We start from the raw sequence: 21,033 nt of genomic DNA, 5'->3' as shown, positions 1-21,033 counted from the left end.
CATACAATAAAACTTAGAAATATTTCAGCAATGCTGGATTCATTGTTCCTTCATGATTGTTTGAGTTAAACATCATATCGATCCAGAAAATATTTTAACAGTGACCTGATGGATTTCTGTGAAATTTGTTTCTCGCAGGGTAACACACTGCTAACCTACAACGCTCTGTTGCTTTTTCCTATTTGGAGTTTAACGTGTTGTATTGATCTGTATCACAGTGAGTATGATTTGCCATTTCTGTTTTCTTTTCCCCAGAAGTAGATTAACCAGTGTGTCTAAACCGGCATATTAGTCACTCTTCTCATTTTTAGGTTTGATTCCATTTGAACAGCAAATATAAAAATTTCTTTGATCAAAAAAGCAATGAAACTGGCCATGAAGAGATTACAGTTGCTGGGTGGAGTGGTAGGGTATTTACACAAGAACTTTTGGCTGTGCTCTTATTTCCCCACAGGTTTTCACGGTAGATGGATGCAGGCAGTTGATGTGGCACAGATTTTATGCTGGATGCCTTTCCTGATGTTACCCTCACGTTTCTCTGAGCTTGTGGTCTGTACTGGGAACACACTAGCTTATGACCCCCCCAAGGCTGGCTTTGTGTCTCTGAACCAGGGATCTTCTGCATGTAAGTGATAAATAAATTCTGCATGAAATCCAGATATTCAGAATCTTCTTATTACGTGTAGACTCAAAGGGATAAGTACTCCATTGAACAAATCAAATCAAACTCATGGTCAAATTAGTTCTATTGAATGTGCACATTAAAAAAAATCATATTAACAGATGAAAGATGTTGACTTTGACCTTCTTAGACGTCCTACACAGTGTGTGATGCTGAGACAAGGCAAACTAGGATAGTAAGATTTTAACTGTTGCTTCAATTATTTAAGTGAACTGGCCTTGAGAATGAAACTCAGGGTAAAAACTGGCTCTGGTTCCTTCCACATAACAGTTTTTACAGCCTCCAAATGAAGACACGTATACATATGCAACACATTCTCACATCCGGTGTTATGACTGTGCTAATGCTGGATGGCCATTGTGGAAACAACTATGCAAGAAGAAAGTAGCTTAAAAAGATCATCAGGAGCTATCAGAGAATGACTCCTGCTGGTTATGTGAATGAAGGGCCTGTCTCACTGTTGACGCTCACCATTTCTGTTCTTTATATGGGCTACTGGTGTGACTAATGCCATCAAACTGAGAGGGAGGAAAAGGGCCTGCCACACTGAGGTTCATAATAATTGGATTTTGAATAGTCTTCTGGTTTGTTGCTGAAAGAGAATGTTATTCACTGTTTCATCACCCATACTTAATCCTCATTGCTCACGAACAAAGTGGTGCACCTGCACAGAAATTACGCTCATCAGGGTAAAATGGGAATAGGAAAGGGCTGAACTGGAATTCATAGAAAATTAATGTACTTTTGCTCAAAAACAAATGGTGTATTTTTCATGACCTCTCAGTGGAAAATCTACCTAATTAAGATTTAGGGACCTCAGCCTGAATGAGCTGTACTACAAGAAAGACTCCCGTACATATTCTTGGCTGACCAGTGCAACAAAAGGTAGAACTACTTGTATTGATACATTTATTTATGTCCTGCACATTAAGCACAACTAGGTTACATAGAATGGGCACTGGGCTGATTTATATTCCTTGTCCTCCAGCCTGTTTTATTATCTTCTGGCATGACACTCTTTTCTTTTGACATCAGCTATACTGGTGTTTCAAACAAACAAGAAAGACAACGATGCCAATACAGAAATAACCAACTGGTGGATCCAGTATCTAATAAGAATAGGGAAACCACGAATGAGTATACCCTTTTCTGACACTTAAAATCATTAAAATTTACAAAATGGGTTAATTTTTTTAATTCGACTTGACCCAAAATGAGTGATCTAGCCCAAGAACTAATGAAACTATTTGAAACTCTAAAGAAAGTGTTTCCTGAGTTCAGGGCTGACAGTTGTTTCCCCATAGATTTCCATTTCATAGATGTCTTATTGCAACTACAGCCATAACCCCCTGGTGGCTACTAAAGAGAATGCTGCCTTGTCTTCACATTTCAGACCTGGAAGTTATATTCATCTTTTATACTGTCTATGCTCATCATACTCTGTTTCAAAATACCAAGATAGTGTGTGTAAAAATTCTTATTGCAAGGCTTCATAATGGGACATAACCAACCAACAGATTGCTACATCTTTACTGTCTGTGGCTGGGAAAGATGCTGTTTACCAGTAATATAGAGTGTGGGTGCTGGGGTATTAATCAGACTGGATCATAGTTGATGTCAAATCAGAAGCTCAACAGAAGATTCGTAGGAAAGTAAGCCACAGTGTTGGGAAGGTTACTTTTAAAATGTATTCTTCTACAGATTACAGAATACATGCCCCAAAATGTATTCTGTAACGTATTCCGTTACGTTACTCAATGAGAGTAACGTATTCTGAATACTTTGGATTACTTAATATATTATCATGCTGTTTACAACTACATGAATGTACTATTGCTGTGATTTATGACTGTTACTGAAGGTCCGCGGCTCCGAACCGTAGTAAAGGGACCTCTGGCTAATATGGCGGTTCTGTGTCGGGCTAGTAGCCGAAAAATAGCTTTACTTTGTTGTCTGGGTCAACCTTGCTTGCGAGAGACAGAGAGAGGCGTTGAAAGGCTGCTCCAACAGAACTTATTGATTCGGAGGAAAACACGAACACGGTGTACAGTCGAGTCTTAATAGCTTACTTACAACTGGGCTCGTCAGGCACTCTTCTTGGCTGCAGTGGTTATTATTATATTTACATGCTTCCAGCTCCCGTTTCTGCTCGATGACAGCTCGTACTTTTCCTTTTTCTCCCTCCCTCGCTCACAGACACATAACGAGTATGGCAGTCCATTCTCCCTGCAGCACGGACTACACTGCCTATGATGCTACATTCTTTAGAGCATTCTAATAGGCATTTTGCCTATTAACTTAACACAACAACAACAACAAAAAGGCGCTCTCTCACCCAGGAAACACGCAGAGAAAGAGCATCACCCTGTAACCATGGCAACCGTAACGCTGCCACCTGGAACAACAGAATGTAGCTGTCAAACAAAACCCAAACAGTCCTGACCCGCCACAATATGAAAAAGGGAAGTACCGCCGTGTAATCCATTTATTTCAACAAAGTAACTGTATTCTAAATACCACCTTTTTAAACGGTGACTGTAACGGAATACAGTTACTCATATTTTGTATTTTAAATACGTAACGGCGGTACATGTATTCCAATACTCCCCAACACTGGTAAGCCATCAGTAAGTATTATGACACTGTAGTGATGACATATCAAAGCTAGGCTAATTGTCTGCCTGCCACCCTAACGTTAATCAGAACAAGAAGCCTTTTCTGCAAAGTTAGTAGCCTGATGTGGTTGTTATTTAATTAGTTTCAGTCTGTTTATACTGAGCTTTTGCAGACATGTTACCGCTAATCATGTGACGTTAACTTGTCTGCCATTTTGGATGAGTGACAATCGTGGTGACATTGTAGGATCAAGTGAATAAAGCCCCAGTTATGCAGACCTACAGACTGATCTGTGGAAACCACATGAGTGGAAAATGAGTGCTCCCCAACCTGTTGCGATTGGTTGCTGGAGGTTAATCGTGGTCACTGGGGAAATCATTTTCAAAGCCCATAAAACCACCTGCAGACTAGTCACTGACCCATTGTGACCACCTGCTGGTTGGAAAAAGACTCCTTGTGACTGCTTTGGTCACCAGCATATGTTGTCATAGTTTGAATGGAAGTGATGGACTTGTCTACAAACACTGGCCACACTGGCACACCCTGGAAATGGAGACCGTTTGCCTTCAAAGTAGCAATTGTGCCCTTTGAAACCTGTGGGATGCAAAGCTGAGGTACCAGTCTTTCTATGAAGGTGAATCATTTCTGGTTTACATAATACTTTAATCAAGATGAATTAGTGCTCGGTAGTAGGTAGGGAGTATTTGCTGATTTCATCCAGCAAGAGTTAGCATCCTCCAAGAACCATTGCCAACCAGTGGGGAAAGACACAAATTTTCTCTCGCAGCTGGTGGTTGTATCACTTCCACTATGGCAGACAACTTTCGAGCAATGTGCCTCAATATAAGGTTCCATTAGAGTATTTTATCTTATTATCTTATGCTAAGAATTTGTAAAGACACATTCAGTCGTACCAAATCGAGACCTTAACTCAAATGTGTGTCATATTGTCCTCCTTTATTTTGAGGTGCATTTAGAGTAGTGCCTTTTGGCTACCTGGGCTACAAATGTCTTGTTGTCTTTTAAGAGAAACATCAGCATGTCTGTGAGGATATGTTGCCATGTTTGTGATTGAATGTGCACAGCATGCAAGCAGAAATGCATTTGTGCACACACGTGTGTCTGAGCATACCTGTTGTGTTCAGAGGAGAGAAGGAAAAAGAATCTGTCTCTGTCTCCGCTGAGAGCACTTGAACTCCGGGGCTTTCTGTTGCTCTTCAGATTCACCTGTGAGCTGAATTTTAATGCTTGCTGGTGCTAAGCTCCCAGGCATGTGTCATATCACCATTCAGCATGCTTATAAGTTTAGAATGAAGAGATTCTTGTGGGAGTAACGGCTGTAATGAGTATATGATGGATACAGAAGATATGTGCATTTACAGACAGACTGAGATTTTATATTGAGGGTCATGTTGAATTGCATTTCTGATGGGAATAGATGACACCTTTGTGACAGAGAAGTCTGACATTAACATGCTGCAAAGCCCATCTGTTTTATGCTCCAAGAATATAGTGGATTTTCTCATTAATCTCTTTAATCAAATATTTATTATCTTTGTCTTACTTGCTCAGTCCCTCGCGAAATGGAGAGAAGGAGTCATAAGCAGCTGATTGAATTTGTAATTTAGTTTCTATCTTGAAAATTCGATACGCCTGTGCAGTATTTCGGACTGTGTTAATGCAATGAAAATATGGAGCATCTCCCCCAGAGTGTTTGCAAGTTCTCCTAATAGATGATCTGTTTGTTTTTGCCGTGCATGTGTGGACAAAATAACTGAATACATCTTTATGGTGACAGCGCAAGATGTGGCGTCTCTGTCCCCAGTCGTCAAACCTGCTATTTCTTTAGATTTTCTGATTCCCTGGTTCGCGTTCTTATGCTGATCATAAATCAATACTTTTCCCCAATATTTATGGGTGAAAAAAGTTTATGAGCTCAATTTCGGTAGATTTCCTGACAATTTCCTTTCACCTTAAGGGTTTGGGTTAAAGCCGGACAAGGATTTGGGTAATGAATCAAATCAAGAGAAAAGTCAACCTAGTGTTTGCTACTTACTTATCTGCACTGTGTAGGACAGCAGCATGCTTCCTTGCCTTGCATCTTTGCACCCTTCAGAACAGGTTTGAGCAGCCACCCAGCCTAAGTGACCAGCATAAGTCCTGTTATTTACACATTTGGCCCTATAGTATACTTTAAAGAAATTTTAAAGAAATGCAAACATTCTTTTTCTCGAAAAACATCAACAGTTTTTATTTTCTAATTAAAAACGTTTATTTTCTCACCATTTATTATTTTTATTTCATTCTGACTTTTTGTTAGTTAAGTTTCATTTACTTTCCACAGTGAGTTCACTTGTTTCAGTTTAGTTTTACTTTAGTTTTTGTTAGCTTTAGTGTTAGTTTTAACATTTTTTATTATCATAACTTTGACTCACAAACTTGTAGACATCCAGGTCTCAAAAAGCATCCATCAATTCCTTTTTAGCTACAAGTTAAACAAATGTTTTTCACCCTGCTTAACAGGCTAATGAGGTATCGGATACCCAACTTTGTAAATGCAATAACTCAAGAACGAGCCGACGTAGGATTTTGAAATTGATACCATACTCAAAATCTTGGACAAGGTCAAGGTCAGAGGTCAAGTTTTCTTAAAATCTTGTGAATGTTATATGTCGAGTAGAAACTTACATAGGTTCTTTTCACATTTATACCATGGGTAGATCTACTGGGAGGCTGCTGGGTAGTTAAGTTTTAGTTAACTGTAACAATCTTGCTGAGAGGTCAGCAATGTGGTGATGACCACAGACAAGGGTCAGGATTACAGAAGTGGCAGTTTTTACATCTATAGTGTATTTCATTATATGTAAACTCAGTGTGCTTACAATAGAAAATGTAAATATAAAAACCTGTGTAGGTTTACAAGTCCAAGCAAAATAAAACTTTACACACACACCTGTGCGAACAAACAGATTTTTAGTGCGTTTTTGAGAGCTGGCACAGAATTATTCCACACATGCACAAGAGGGACAAAACCGACAGAAGCTGGCAGCGGACAGAAAAGAAAGATGTGGTTTTCTCCTGAAGCATGGGGAGAGCTATGACAGAAGTAAATACCCAAACGTTTTCAAAAATTACACACTGTCAGGTTGGATTTTAGGGCAGTGCGCAAAGCACGACAAGGCTTTCAGAATATGAATGATGCAGCCATAAAACAAATCTCAGGGGGCAACAGGATGATATTGTGCACCGATGTTATTGCACATGATGATTTTTCTCATCTTCAAGCTGCAAAAGAAGGAATTAAAGAAAGTACCTGGATACAACAGTGATGGGTTAATTGCGGAGAAGTGCAAGTCAACTGCACTTTAAACGAATCAAACAGTGATTTCTCTGCCTGTTTTCTGTGTGCAGACGTGGGCCACTGCTGAAAGAGGAGACCTTAAACTGAATGCTGAAGAAGACACATGCCTGCTGCTTCTTCAGGTGGTGTTTGGTTGTAAGCAGCGGGTGTTTTCAGTCTCCTGTCTGATGGCGAGGACAGAATATCAATCATTTGGTTGAGGAGTGAAGCAGCGTGTTTGATAAGCTACAGAAAAGGTGACGTATGAAATGCAAAAAAAGGTGAAACCAGCAGCTAGAATATACAGAGAAGAGAAGGAGAGCTTCATCTCTGCTTTACAAGAGTAAAACATAGCTGTGAAATAAGTGGGAAAAATCTACAACGTAGCAGTGGTTTTTGTGATTGCTGAGGTGCCCTTGTACAAAGTCCTGAAATGTTCAGCAAGTTTCTTTATTAAACTTTATTTTTGTGATTTTTTTATTTACGAAATTCTTATTTAAAAAAATAAAACAAATATCAAAAAGAACTAAAAAGTAAAAAATTGAGAATCTAATAATAATTTTGCAAAGACTGGGACCCAACACACAGTTTTAGGAGTGTTTATTAACGCTGCACACATATAGTTTTCATGTTTCATGTTCATGGCACCTCATCCACCAACCTTCCAGCTGACTGTACGCACGCACTACTCCTATCTGGTCTCCGCAAAAGCCGCCTTGAGCTCATTGCACCACCCCTCCCCTGAAGCTGAGTCGGGGACCACACCTCCGCCACAAATTTATACCCAGATAATTCACATTTACTCTGTTAGTTCTTCCTCATTAAAAATAAATGATTAAAATAATTAAAATAATAATCCTCATTAAAATGATAAATAAATAAATAAATAACTAAATGCCTTAATCCTCTGAGTTGGCGATGGCCCTAACATTCTAACCTTCACTCTAACCGTATATATTTGGGAGAAAGGGAAAACTGGCCATGGGAAAGAGAGTTTTTGATCTATTTCAGTTATAATAATTTTCTTATTTAAAAAACCAATGAATAATCTAAAAAACATAAATTACATATTATGATAGTTTATGGTTAGAGTTCTTTTTCCAAGTGTTTGTTCTGGAAAACCACCTTCAGGCATGTTTGTCTTCTCTGCTTTTGAGATTTTTACATTGATCAAAGAGCTGATGCTTCTGGTAGCATTTACATTTGTGTTGTTCAGGCTGTACGCATGATAGCTTGAGAAATTTTGAATGAATTTTAATAAAACTGTAGGGGTGTGGAGTGGGGTCATGTTAACAATCCATTCAAATTTGCAAAGTCTTTAAGGTCCACTTTACAATTTATTGGATAAAAAATGCCAAAAAGCCATAGAAGTGTGGTGTGTACTGTCAACATATAGAAAGTACTTATAAAGATTTAAAATATCATGCCATATTTGACCTCTGACCTCTCCTTAAACATTAATAAATTGATCTGAAGGCCAAAGTGATAATGCGATATAGAGATATTCAAAACGATGTTACTTACTACCATTGATTGTATTGACAACACATAGGGAATGATATGTGTGGACTCTAAATATCTTTGCATTATGCCTTTGTTATGTACATTAAGAGGCTATGACCATTTATAGCAAAGAAAAATGTTCACTTTATAATTATTACTAAACATTTAAACAATGAAATTAATGCCACTCATGTAGTGTAAACACATATATTTTAAAAAAAACCTAGCTATACTTTATACTAATACGATGTATCTTAAGAACTTTCGTTTCTCTAAAGGTAAGCTGAGGATATAATACAGCACCAAGTGATGCTCTTACTCAGCCAGTGTTTAAATTATAGATTCAGCTGAGCTTGTTTAAAGCTGATGTGAATTCTGTTACAGAGTTCTTTGCACGAGATGCCTAAAGACACAACAGCCCAAGTAGCTCATTTATCCAAATAATTATTTGAAGCTTTTTATCTCCCAAATATTGTTTGGCGCACAGGCCTTTGTTTTGACACATATAGTTTATGGTATAGATGGATGTATCCTCGAAGATGGAACAGTGAAGCTGGAACAGTACCACTAAGGTCCTGGCTGCAGTGGTTTCATATTCAAACAGCATCTGCATCTCTCAGGAAAATAAGTTTTTAAGATTGTTTCCTAGCCTGATGGGAGATCGGGTTACGGTTCGTTTTTGAAAAGAAAGCCCCACCAATTAAATATTAGTATTCAAATGGAGGTTTCCCAAATCAGCTTTGGAGTTCTACTCATGAGACCCACACTTTTGTCCAAACAAGGTGGCGAGGGCAAGGGCTTTTTTTGTTGCAGTGCAGTGAACCATCACTGGGACAAATCTGCCGGAGGGGCATTTTAAAGATGTTTTTTTGTCCTTTTAGAGTAACACGTTCACTGGGCCTAATTACTGAGGCACAGTGGACGTGTGTTCAGCAAGAAAACACTTAAATGTTCCACAGAATGTACTGCATTCGTGCAGCATCAGTCCCCGCAAGGGAAGAAATTTACATTGCTATTCATCATTATCTCTCCCTAACTTAAAACCAAAGGCTGAGACTGATCGACCTTCAAGTCAGGCTGATTTCACTGTCTTTTAGGCCCATTATCAGCGGTTTTAAAATACCAACTTGGCTCTTATCTCCAACTTTCACAAGCGCTGCAGCTGCGTATACGCTTATAATTGGTATTTTTTGGTGTCATACAGTAACTGTTGTGCAAGCATTTTTTTTCTGGAAGCTGCATAAATCTTAAGCATGACTGCATGCATTACAAGAAGAGACAATATGAAAGCAGGGCTGTCATTTTGCTCTCTGACACCAGACTCTGACACCACGGGGATGATTGCTTGTGCCGGTTGACCTTTGAGAGACCATCTAATTTGGTGCAGTACAGTTCAGAGGAAACAGCAGCGTGGCCAGCTAGACTACATGCTTTGAACACTTTGGTATGAGACACAGAAGTTTTTTGGGTTTTTTTTTTTGTCACAGCACACATTTGGATTTGTCACGCACAGGTATAACTAACACTATCACACTTTCTCTTTTCACCTTACGCTTTCAAGGACATTGCATTGTACCAGCTGGCTCAGTGTTATCACTGCTTACACCTGTGCTTCAGCTGCTGGGGTAAGTCAGCATGTGTGCTGTGAAAATTCGTGGCAATTTTAGTGATTTCCAGGAAAAATGATTCAATTCGAAAGTTTGTTTAGCAGTCAGAGCCAATGTTTAGCATCAGCGCACCAAAGAGGACTTTGCATCCAAGCAGCTTGTTTTCTTTCGCAGCTTTTGTCTCTGAAAGCACACTGTGTCTGTTTCCAGCTTGCATTATGCTTTTTCAGTTTTCATTGCACACATTGGATAACGAGACAACGAGTAATTAAATCGCTGTTTTCACCAAAGGTGACCCAAAGAAGGTGTTTTAACTTTGTTATTGAAGAATGACTGTTGTCAGTATTTATATTTGCATAAGTAGCCATTATACTACTGCAAACCAACAGTGGATCAGGAGAAGAATTTACCTACAGGTAGGTCCATAAGCTTTTTTTATTTATTTGTAAAATGACATTTTTTAATAATAATTTTTGCCTCTGCACACCAACACAAAGGATTTTTAACCAGCATGCAGGATGTGATTGCAGATGATCAGTTTTAATTCAAAGGGATTAACAAAAGCACTTTTTATTTTTTATGAAATACCCACATTTTTATACATAGCCCCCACTGTCAGAGGCTCAAAAGTAGGGCCTGCCCGCTCATTATTTTATGGCAAATTAAGCAATTCAAAGATCTGGAGCTGATTCCAAGTGAATCATTAAGTTGTATTTGTTGGTAGTTGTTCACTGGAGCTCTCAATAAGAGATGTCAGTGCAAGTGAAGGAGAGCGCCGTAATACTGAAAGACCAGAATAAACCTATCAGACAGGAAAACTTTAGAAGCGACCAAATCAATAGTCTGATACTTTGTTAAAAAGAATGAATGCACTGACCAGCTCACAGACGACAACTAAAGCTTGAAATGAATTATTTCAGTTGAACGACAATCTTGTGTAGGTGCGCACATCCTTTTCAAGGTCTACAATCAAGAGATGTCTTCACGAATGCAACAAGGTCCAAACAAAAGGTTACACTCAAGCCCAGAAAGGCCTGAATAGGTTGTACCAGGAAACATCTAACACAGCCTGCACAGTTGGGCTGATGAAATAAAGATGAACTTGTACCAGACGGGAAAAGAAAAGTGCGGAGAAGGAGAGAAAGGGTTCATGATTATATCGCAGGCAGTATTATGTATGGCTCGGTGGAACCAAGCCACTAGTGTTTATAGATGATGTGACTGCTGACAGAAGTAGCAGGATTCAGCAGTGTAAAGGTCTGTACTCTCTGCATAATGACCCAAAGCATACTGCAAAACCAGGCCAAGGGTTTCAAAAGGAAAAGAAATGAGATATTCTTCAATGGTGGTCCGACCACCTCTTCATCCAAGTATCAAAAACAGTCCAATTTTCTTTTTTTAGTTAGTTTCACCAATTAATTTTGAGCCTCTGACTGGATGGGTATTGGTAAGATTTTCACGATTCTGATTCCATTTTCGATTCTGTTTAACGATTCGATACTTTATCGATTCTCTTATCGATTCTCTTATCGATTCTCTTATCGATTCTTTTTAAAAAAGAAGAACACTAAGGTCGATTAGCTTAGAACTTTGTTTTTTATCTTCTCTTTGAACAAGATAGAAATTTAGGCGTAACATGGCCTTACAAACCCAACAGTGAGATCTTAATAGATCCACAGCCTACGGCTCTTCAATGGGGTGTCACAGGGTCCCCAGGAAAAAAAATTGTAAATGTAAAATAATAAAATAAATATTCTTCTGTAGCAATAACAAAGTATAACATAAATTATTCTGTAGCAATTACACAAGATTATCCAGTAATGTCCCTGCCTACAATTAAACACATTCACTTACTGAAAATCATCTGCTGTGGCAAATGGGTGCAAACCTTTTACCACAAACTGAGTCACTGCTCGGTGACATTCGTCTATCCTGGCCTGAAAGGAGACGCTACCGGTAGACTGCAGCGAGAACTGCCAGCATCTGAGCCAGACTCTGTCTGTCTCTCTCATCATGGTCATCTAAATGCACAGTAATGGCAGGTTTTGTAATAAGGCAGATCGCGCTAACATAATATGCACTGTTAGTTGATTATTTACCTGCCGCATTAACGGGAGAGGACGTGCAAACGTTACCGCTGCTGCTGGGTTGAGATTCACGAGTCCGGAGGAGAATTAAAAACACGACATTCATTTAAGGTCATCGTGTGTTTTGTGAGCAAATGCTTTTGCATATTTGTAGTGTTTCCTCCCTTAAACAAAATATCTACTTGCAAGTACTGCAAGTTGCCCTGTTGTCATCCATTCTCGTAAAGTATGACCAAACTTTTTAGCGTTCGAGCCGCCATGTTGCCTGCCAGGTAAATGACTGATCTCCTGTGTTAGTGTACAGATGCAAAATTAGAGAAACATAACAAAAATGTATGTAGGTCATCCACGTGTTGCTCTTTCTTTCTGTGTCTACCCAGATCTTATGATCATAGGTGACAACAGAACAAAACTGGTAAAGTGAGACACTCTCTATAAAAATCAGCCTGACTCTTCGTGTCGGTCATCCCAATAAGAGACTCGTAAATTCGAGCCTAATCTGCTGGTGTTTTTTTCTTAATTTGTCAAAAATACAAACATTAATAATTAGTCAGACTTTCTGTTTTGACAACAGTGAGTGGTCGACTTCAATCCAAACATTAATCGGATCTTTAGAGGAAAAAAAAGAGTCTTTAGGCCTGTTCTTCACCCACGCTGTGAGTGAACGGGAGTCTCAGAGTGTGTTTACACTTCCTTTACCCGACAACAGCACGACTGATGGCTCAAAGATGATTCGTTAAATATTTGATGCTGTTTTCAGAACGTTCCCTTTCATGCAGACATGCCGGCTGTACTTGCCGCTGTGATGAGAAGTTCATCTGTGGAGTCCTGTCTCAATTAAAGTTTTTACACAGCCTCCCAACTGCAGGGTTATTACAGTCTAAGTTTTTCCTCACAGGAATCACTGCTTTGATCCAGAGTATGTACTTGCACTCCTGTCTGTCCTACAGCTGTGCTAGTTTGTCTCTTAACTTAGTGTGAGAATTTAAACCCAATGCTACCATCACATCAGCTGATATTAGTATTTCAGAGTCATTTTTTTCTAATTGAGCTGAAGAGAAGAATTTCTCCTTTATAGTCAGAAAAAAAATTGCAGTCTTACGTACAACAAGGTGCCTTCAACATTAGATGTAGATGGCAGATTACTTTTTGACTTTACAGCTAAAAAGTTAAACTGAATTCTCTGATAGAGTAAATTTCACATAAAGGAAGTCCTCTTTGCTGCGCCCTATTTACTGTGCAGGAAACTGTTCTGACAGGTGAAGAGCTGGTGAGCCAGAGGCAAAATCTTCTTCCTGGACAGGGACTGAAGAAAACCACAGAGCCCTGGAAGGGACATAGAGGAAATAATTATAAATGGCAAGAAAAAGAAAAGCACTCTTCATCTCACAACAATATAATAACAACTCTCTAAAGTCAGGTGCCATATGGTAGGGCTACACAGCCCAGTGTAATGAGACAGGATGGGAATGTGGAGCTGCAACTCTTTCATATCCATCCATCAGCCCAGTGTTCATTTCCTGGACGAAAGCTGACCCACATGAAGCCAAGAGTAAATACAAACGGATGTTGCAGTTTGTCAAGAAGCCGAAGGACGGCTTAACAATCTCTATTGGTGACACCATTCGAACAGCAGACACAAGTTAGGAAATGAGCTCTAATTCAGGTTTGGTGGGAAGTGGAGGTAAACAAAGTTTGTTACGTGTCAATAGTTGCTCAGAGGTTGGTTTTCCTTCTTTTGTTCAGCTACTTCCAGCATTTCTTCTAGAGCGACAGCTGGAATTAACATCTCATGGAGAGTAGGAGCTGAGCTGTGCTGCACTCTGGTGAACCGCAGATTAATTTGCTTGTGATGACTGGGATAAATGACTTACTTAGTTTAACGTTCATCTCTTAGTAAGAGTCAGACTCCAGACGTTTAAGACCCCTAACCCTAAATGGAGCCATGGTGACCGGGTGGACATTAACAAACCTGTACAATGACTGCTGCTCAAGTGTTGCCACAGCCTCATTTTCTGTGCTCAGTTAAAATGAAAGGACTAACTGTGGGATTTATTTTTAAACGCAAACTTCTCTTGATCTGCTTTAACACTCAGCTCATTTTGGCAGAGAAGATTTGGGAAGTTTTACATTTGCACAACCCCGATACTCAACTCTGCTACTCAAGCCCAAGTGCATTTTCGTACAAATGTGAAACCAAGAGGAAACAAACACTCTTTCCAACAGTATGAGATTTATTGCCAAGAAGCACTGTTACAACAAAGAAATAAACCACCAAACACAGTTTTCCTTACTTTTGGTATTAAGTTTAGACCGAGGATAGCTACCTCTACATACCACAAGATAAAACTCATATTGTGCCATGTGGTTCAGGATAAATGAGTGTATGGATAAACCTCAAACAGGTCTTGTAACCAAACTTGCAATAATCAGAAAATAAATAGTTATATTGCACCCTGTATCTTTGAAAGTGCACTACTTCACCTAAGTGCACTTTGCAATATAAAATGAATAAATGATCAGACACCTCCTCTATGTTATTAGTAACGGCTATGAATTTAAACATCCAACGTGCCCAAAACTTTTGCACAGCAAGTTCTGTATATAATAAAAGCTAATGCGTTTTTTCAGTTCTACCACTGAACATAATAAAAGGGATTTTTTCAGTTTGACTCTTGCTGCTCACTCATAGTGAAGCTGTTTGTGTGTTTGCAGAGATAGAAGTCTGCTTATTTTCAGGTCTGTGAAACATAGCACAATTTGTTAGGTGTTGTTAGCGATTATGTAGATCAGCTGTCAGCTCTATCGCGCTGAGTGTAATGTAATCTACTTTCATAGGCATGCTTTAGCTGCCTGCGTTTGTCAGGATGTGGCAACAGATAGGAACCCAGACTTTGATATATTGCAGACAGGAGCCTTACATTTCCACTTTGTCTTTAATCGCATTAATTGAAAAACGTATATGACAATAAATAAGTTATTTTTTAAAGCATAATAATAATAGCACTATTTTAGGGATGGCAGTGTTGGTCTGCTGTTGGTCCAGACAGAAACCTCTGTCGAAGTTAAAGTAAAGATTTCTCACCTTTTCTCCTCCAATCATAAATTATTCTTTCAGGCTTTTGGAATCTGTATCTGTACTTAGTGTCAATGTCAGACTTCCTTACAATTCTGTACAATGTGATGGTACTACAGTATATGGCTAACAATCAGGCTTGTCTGTTTTGTGCATTATGTCAATTCAAGTCATAGATGGTGATATTTTTTTGTCCCCTCCAATTTTGTTGAGTTCTTCACATTCCTGTTGCTTGATGTTTTTTTTTTTTTATGGAACAGAGAGGAATCTGATTTACATTCTAATCTAGAAGGTGGCAGTTATGTCCCAAAAAGCTGTCCACCACTACCAAAAACAGACGGATGTTGACATTTTTCCTATTTTCTTGCTTTAGCCAGGTGGAAACCTCCTGGGCTGACAAATGACACCAAGTGGCTCCTTAAAACCACCGACAGACACTTTTTATTGGGGGAAGTGCTCTAGTAAAATCTTCACTTTGAATTTTAACAAGAGTTGGTTAATTTAGATTTCTTGTACTGGGAGAAGAACAGTTCACCTCTAATGCACAATGTGAAAGCAATGCAATTGAACTTAAGCTACAAGCTGCAGTGCACCTTACAGTCTAGACTGTGTGTGTGATCTGTGGACTGGCACACTGTACGAAACATGATGCCAATAAGTTTTTAAACCATGGGACTGATCAACTTTTGATTTTATTTGAATCTGTGCTGGCCATTCCATGTTTTCAATCTTACCATCTTGTTCTTTTTTCCTGATGTAGTTGGGACTTGTGTTTTAGGTCATTATCCTGCTGTAGGATGAACCCCTGACCAACTAGGCGCATACTAGAGGGTGTTCCATGGCGCTGCAGAATGCTGTGGTAGCCATTTTGGTTCAGGGTGCCTCTCACTCTGTACAAGTCACTGATCCCGGATCCAGTAAAACAGACAAAGACCACCACACTTTCCTCCATGTTTGACAGTTGATGGTACACACTCTGGAACCATCCTTTCGCCTACTCAACTGTGTAAAAAGATCCTGAACCAAAGATTTCAAATTTTGATTCATCAGTCCATAATACTAGTCTTCAGTAGTCCAATGGTGGTGTTTCATGTTCCGGGCAGGCCTTTTTGTCTTATTCTGATGTCTTAGTAATGACTTTCTTGCTGCAACTAGTCCTGTCAAACCTGCAGCTCGAAGTCTTCTCTTTACAGTCGAAGCTTAGACTTTCTTACTAAGACCACTATTAAGCAGTGATTGAAGCTGTTGTCCTGTGAGCCGCCTATCAGGCAAGTTGTTAACTCTCAGAAACTTGACCTCTGATTCAGTTGTGGCTTTGGACCTGCCAAACCTCTTCCTGTCAGCGTTTGCTCCAAAAGGACAAAAGGCGCGTTTGCGCCTTGTGATATAGTGAAGGAAACTGTACTCACTAACACCTTGACCTACGTTTTTAAGTGTCATGATGATCTGTCTTTCTTCCATTGTTAATTGCCCTTTTCTCACCATTTTTGTGGCAACCCACTACTTTCTGCAGTACAATACTGTTCAACTGATGCTCACAACTGTATGGTACCACAGTGTGTTACAACACTGCTTTTATGCAGACAGCGGGGGTTGTAAGTAGTCCAGAAAAGCTGGAACACCTGTAGGAATTAGCAGCACCAGTTTTCAAGGCTTGATCAACCTCCATTGCTGCAGAACAGTTTTAAATTGTTAACCCCTTTTGTGGTCCCTGAGAAAGGCCTTCTTGTTCATTCTGAAATGTACGTTATTTTTCTGTTTTAGGTAACCTTACCCTTTTTTAACCTCTGGCAGTTCACCATTTACCTTTTTACCATTTCAAGCTATTCATTGGACTTAAATGACTTCCATTGCAATAAATAACTGGGAAAATTGGGGGTTTCTAAAACATTTGACCGCTAGTCTGTATATATATTTTAGTTGCGTCCTACTTAAAATGATTATTGAAAATCATATTTGAGTGGAATTATGGACGGTGAATTTGTCACAGCTGTGCTGGCAGCCCATGGGGATGAGGGAAAGGAGCACCCAAATGCAGGACTCTTCAATGCAAGCAGTACGTTTATTTACAGTGACGTAAATAATACACAACAATAAATCCCCGTGCGCCCCAGACTCCCATGCCGTGTCTTCCTCCTAGTGTCCATGCCCTGTGTCCTTGTTTCCAAGTGTCCATGCACCCCGTGCTTGCTGCCCTTTCGTTTCCAGGCTCCTTCTGGGAAATAACGTTAGACACTTTCCAACTGCGGCAGGATTGCACTTACTGATATGTTGAAAACACTGACGGGTAGTCACATAATGATCCAGCGTCGGCGAGAGCTCCACTGCATTCCTAAGTAGCTCATCCGATGAGGCTTGATCAGCTGTGGTGTGTGATGATCTTCAGGTGTGGCCAACCACCTGGCAGGGCCACACCCACCAGGCCTGAAGGTGCCTGTCACAGCCGCACCCACACAAGCACACACACCTGCCTATATACACACAAGTGTGGACAACAGGGTCAGCAGCACAGAGCAGCAAAAATACATATAATGCGATACAAGTCCATAAGTGCTCAGTGACCCTGGGTTGCTCAGATCCAGGTCCCTGACAGAGTTAAAGAACAAAAATTAATTGCTGCTATCACGTTTAGATGCATATAATTTTTTTCTAATCTTTTTAATTAATCTGAATTAATTTAAACCTCTGAATAGGTTATAGGTGATGAGTTTGAGTCTTGTTTGAGTCTAGCTTATACTTTGCTTGCCTTTTGGCAAAAGCACAAAGAGGAATTCAAATTAGGTCAATTCAATTCCAATCACAACAACAGTCTCCTCAAGGCAATAATAGTAAAGAACATGCAAGTGAGGAGGAGGGATGGATAGAGAGAATAGGAGAGAAAGAGGCCAGATCACACATGGGTGGATCTCCAGCTTCCTCTTACATTGGCTTGCAAAAGTATTCGGCCCCCTTGAACTTTTCCACATTTTGTCACATTACAGCCACAAACATGAATCAATTTTATTGGAATTTCATGTGAAAGACCAACACAAAGTGGTGTACACGTGAGAAGTGGAACGAAAATCATACATGATTCCAAACATTATTTACAAATAAATAACTGCAAAGTGGGGTGTGCGTAATTATTCAGCCCCCTTTGGTCTGAGTGCAGTCAGTTGCCCATAGACATTGCCTGATGAGTGCTAATGACTAAATAGAGAGCACCTGTATGTAATCTAATGTCAGTACAAATACAGCTGCTCTGTGACGGTCTCAGAGATTGTCAAAGAGAATATTGGGAGCAACAACACCATGAAGTCCAAAGAACACACCAGACAGGTCAGGGATAAAGTTATTGAGAAATTTAAAGCAGGCTTAGGCTACAGAAAGATTTCCCAAGCCTTGAACATCCCACGGAGCACTGTTCAAGTGATCATTCAGATATGGGAGGAGTATGGCACAATTGTAAACCTACCAAGACAAGGCAGTCCACCTAAACTCACAGGCCGAACAAGGAGAGCGCTGATCAGAAATGCAGCCAAGAGGCCCATGGTGACTCTGGACGAGCTGCAGAGATCTACAGCTCAGGTGGGGGAATCTGTCCATAGGACAACTATTAGTCGTGCACTGCACAAAGTTGGCCTTTATGGAAGAGTGGCAAGAAGAAAGCCATCGTTAACAGAAAACCATAAGAAGTCCTGTTTGCAGTTTGCCACATGCCATGTGGGGGACACGGCAAACATGTGGAAGAAGGTGCTCTGGTCAGATGAGACCAAAATGGAACTTTTTGGCCAAAATGCAAAACACTATGTGTGGCGGAAAACTAACACTGCACATCACTCTGTACACACCATCCCCACTGTCAAATATGGTGGTGGCAGCATCATGCTCTGGGGGCGCTTCTCTTCAGCAGGGACAGGGAAGCTGGTCAGAGTTGATGGGAAGATGGATGGAGCCAAATACAGGGCAATCTTGGAAGAAAACCTCTTGGAGTCTGCAAAAGACTTGAGACTGGGGCGGAGGTTCACCTTCCAGCAGGACAACGACCCTAAACATAAAGCCAGGGCAACAATGGAATGGTTTAAAACACAACATATCCATGTGTTAGAATGGCCCAGTCAAAGTCCAGATCTAAATCCAATTGAGAATCTGTGGCAAGATCTGAAAACTGCAAAACAGCTCAGTCAGATTAGATGGACAGCGTTTGTGAACAGCAAAGAAGAATGTGCAAGGATTTTAGTCTCTAGATGTGCAAAGCTGGTAGAGACAAACCCTAAAAGACTGGCAGCTGTAATTGCAGCAAAAGGTGGTTCTACAAAGTATTGACTCGGGGGGCTGAATAATTACGCACACACCACTTTGCAGTTATTTATTTGTAAAAAAATGTTTGGAATCATGTATGATTCTCGTTCCACTTCTCACGTGTTCACCACTTTGTGTTGGTCTTTCACGTGGAATTCCAATAAAATTGATTCATGTTTGTGGCTGTAATGTGACAAATGTGGAAAAGTTCAAGGGGGCCGAATACTTTTGCAAGCCACTGTACTTTTGCTTTCAATACACAAATCCTTGTTTGCTTTATTTATTATCAGATTGCATGTTACAATCTGGTTTAATACAATCTATTTATGTGTGGCTGGACACACACTGAATTGAAAGAAAGTAAACAGGAAGTCAAAGCCTTAGTTATAATGCTAACACAGCTTCTTTTTTCGCCATATCGATTGTGTGAACGCCAAAACTCATCTGAATACTGTAACTAATAAGTGTATTGATACATTATCAGAAACTGTTGCATAAATTTGATTGTGCTGTCTTTAACGGGAATCTGTTTTGTTTTTGTTTGTTTTGGATGTTGCAGAGAAAGACAATACTGCAAAGAAGAGAGGCAAAGCTATGCAGAGAGGCAGCAGAGATCACACCTAAGAGATAAAACTGAGGCACTTGTTGTCACAGCAGCAAAGCACATCAAACTAGGGAAAAAAGAAAAACAGTGTCTGTGATGTAAAAGGGAATGTTTGTGACCCAAACTGAGAGAAGTTGTCCCAAAAATCCTCAGTGCAACTTTGGATTTAATAGTGATCCTTCAACTCTAACTGGCTTAGAAGCTTTTGTGGTTGGCATCCACATCTAGAGATGCAGCTTTTCGTTTTTCATTTAGGATGTTTTGGCAACAGCACTTTGTAAAAAACTGGCCAAACACTTAAGCAGAAAAAAATAAACACCTGTGTATAAATCAAACATTTTTTCTGGGCACAGTTTTAAATTCAGCACAGCAAGAAATCAAATTCAATGCTGTTGCTGAACAGTAATACTCTGAAATATCACAGACAGAAGAGTATATTAGTCACAATGTGAATATCACATAATTCTTAGATATGTAAAATATTCCCTGGTCATGATGTATCATTGCAGCCATAATCAGACATGAAGATAAAAGCATAAAGTGACACAACAACAGTCACATCAGTTTTTTAACAATAGTTAAAAAAGCACTTGGGCTTAGCCGTTTATTGACTTTAACACTAAATGCTGAATGTGGCTGTAGATGTCATTGTTGCTTCTTGCTGCTCTAGAAGAGTCATTTGAAGCAGCAACATCGTGACATCATGTCCTTATGGAAATGTCTCCCGGTGAGGCCCCTCCCTGTCCGGGTGACATCAGCCGGAGCTCGGCTGCTTTCCTCCAGGAGTCCTCGGTGTAACCGCACATACACATCCAGCGCCGCCACCGGGAGAGCTCGACGGAAAGGGCGCCTGCTCGGCTTTTCTAACCGCTTTTCTTCATGGGACAAAACAATATTAATACTCCCCCGCCAGGTAAGCTTCCATCTTTCTTTCGTCTTCATTTGCCTCCGCGTCAGTTAGAAATGTTTTTTTAAGAGGCAATGATACTCTACCTGAGGGCGGCAGTTTAAAAGCAGCAACTTTTTCTTCTTTTTTTATGTGGAGAGTGGTGCTTACATTTAGGCTGTTAGGGGAGAAAACGGCACTTTCTAGCTGCGTTTTAATTCCCAAATGTTCTCACTTAAACAGTTACACGGCTTTATTTGGCTTGTTCTCGCTGTTTCCTCTCCGTGAGTGCAACTCTATCATACCTGCCTAATAACTACAGTAACGGGTCTTTCCGCCGTTCATGTAGCG

At 40.0% G+C, this 21,033-nt stretch overlaps 1 protein-coding gene and 1 long non-coding RNA gene across 3 annotated transcripts in view; both read left to right on the top strand.

The window, feature by feature from the left end:
- LOC146500233 (uncharacterized) overlaps nucleotides 1–21,033 on the top strand; it is a 262,037-nt gene that overhangs the window by 64,689 nt on the left and 176,315 nt on the right. The window lies entirely within an intron of this gene.
- Nucleotides 20,550–21,033, top strand: part of LOC146500237 (SH3 domain-binding protein 4) — a 48,670-nt gene continuing 48,186 nt past the window's right edge. For both annotated transcript variants that reach the window (XM_085135536.1, XM_085135538.1), the window contains exon 1: nucleotides 20,550–20,709. The gene's annotated coding sequence lies outside the window, so the exon portion shown is untranslated. The remainder of the gene's footprint in view (nucleotides 20,710–21,033) is intronic.

Source organism: Neolamprologus multifasciatus, chromosome 16 (genome assembly GCF_963576455.1).
Source record: "Neolamprologus multifasciatus chromosome 16, fNeoMul1.2, whole genome shotgun sequence".
In the NCBI taxonomy this organism is placed as follows: domain Eukaryota; kingdom Metazoa; phylum Chordata; class Actinopteri; order Cichliformes; family Cichlidae; genus Neolamprologus; species Neolamprologus multifasciatus.
Note: the sequence above shows the minus strand (reverse complement) of the source record. Positions and strands in the feature narration are given on the sequence as shown.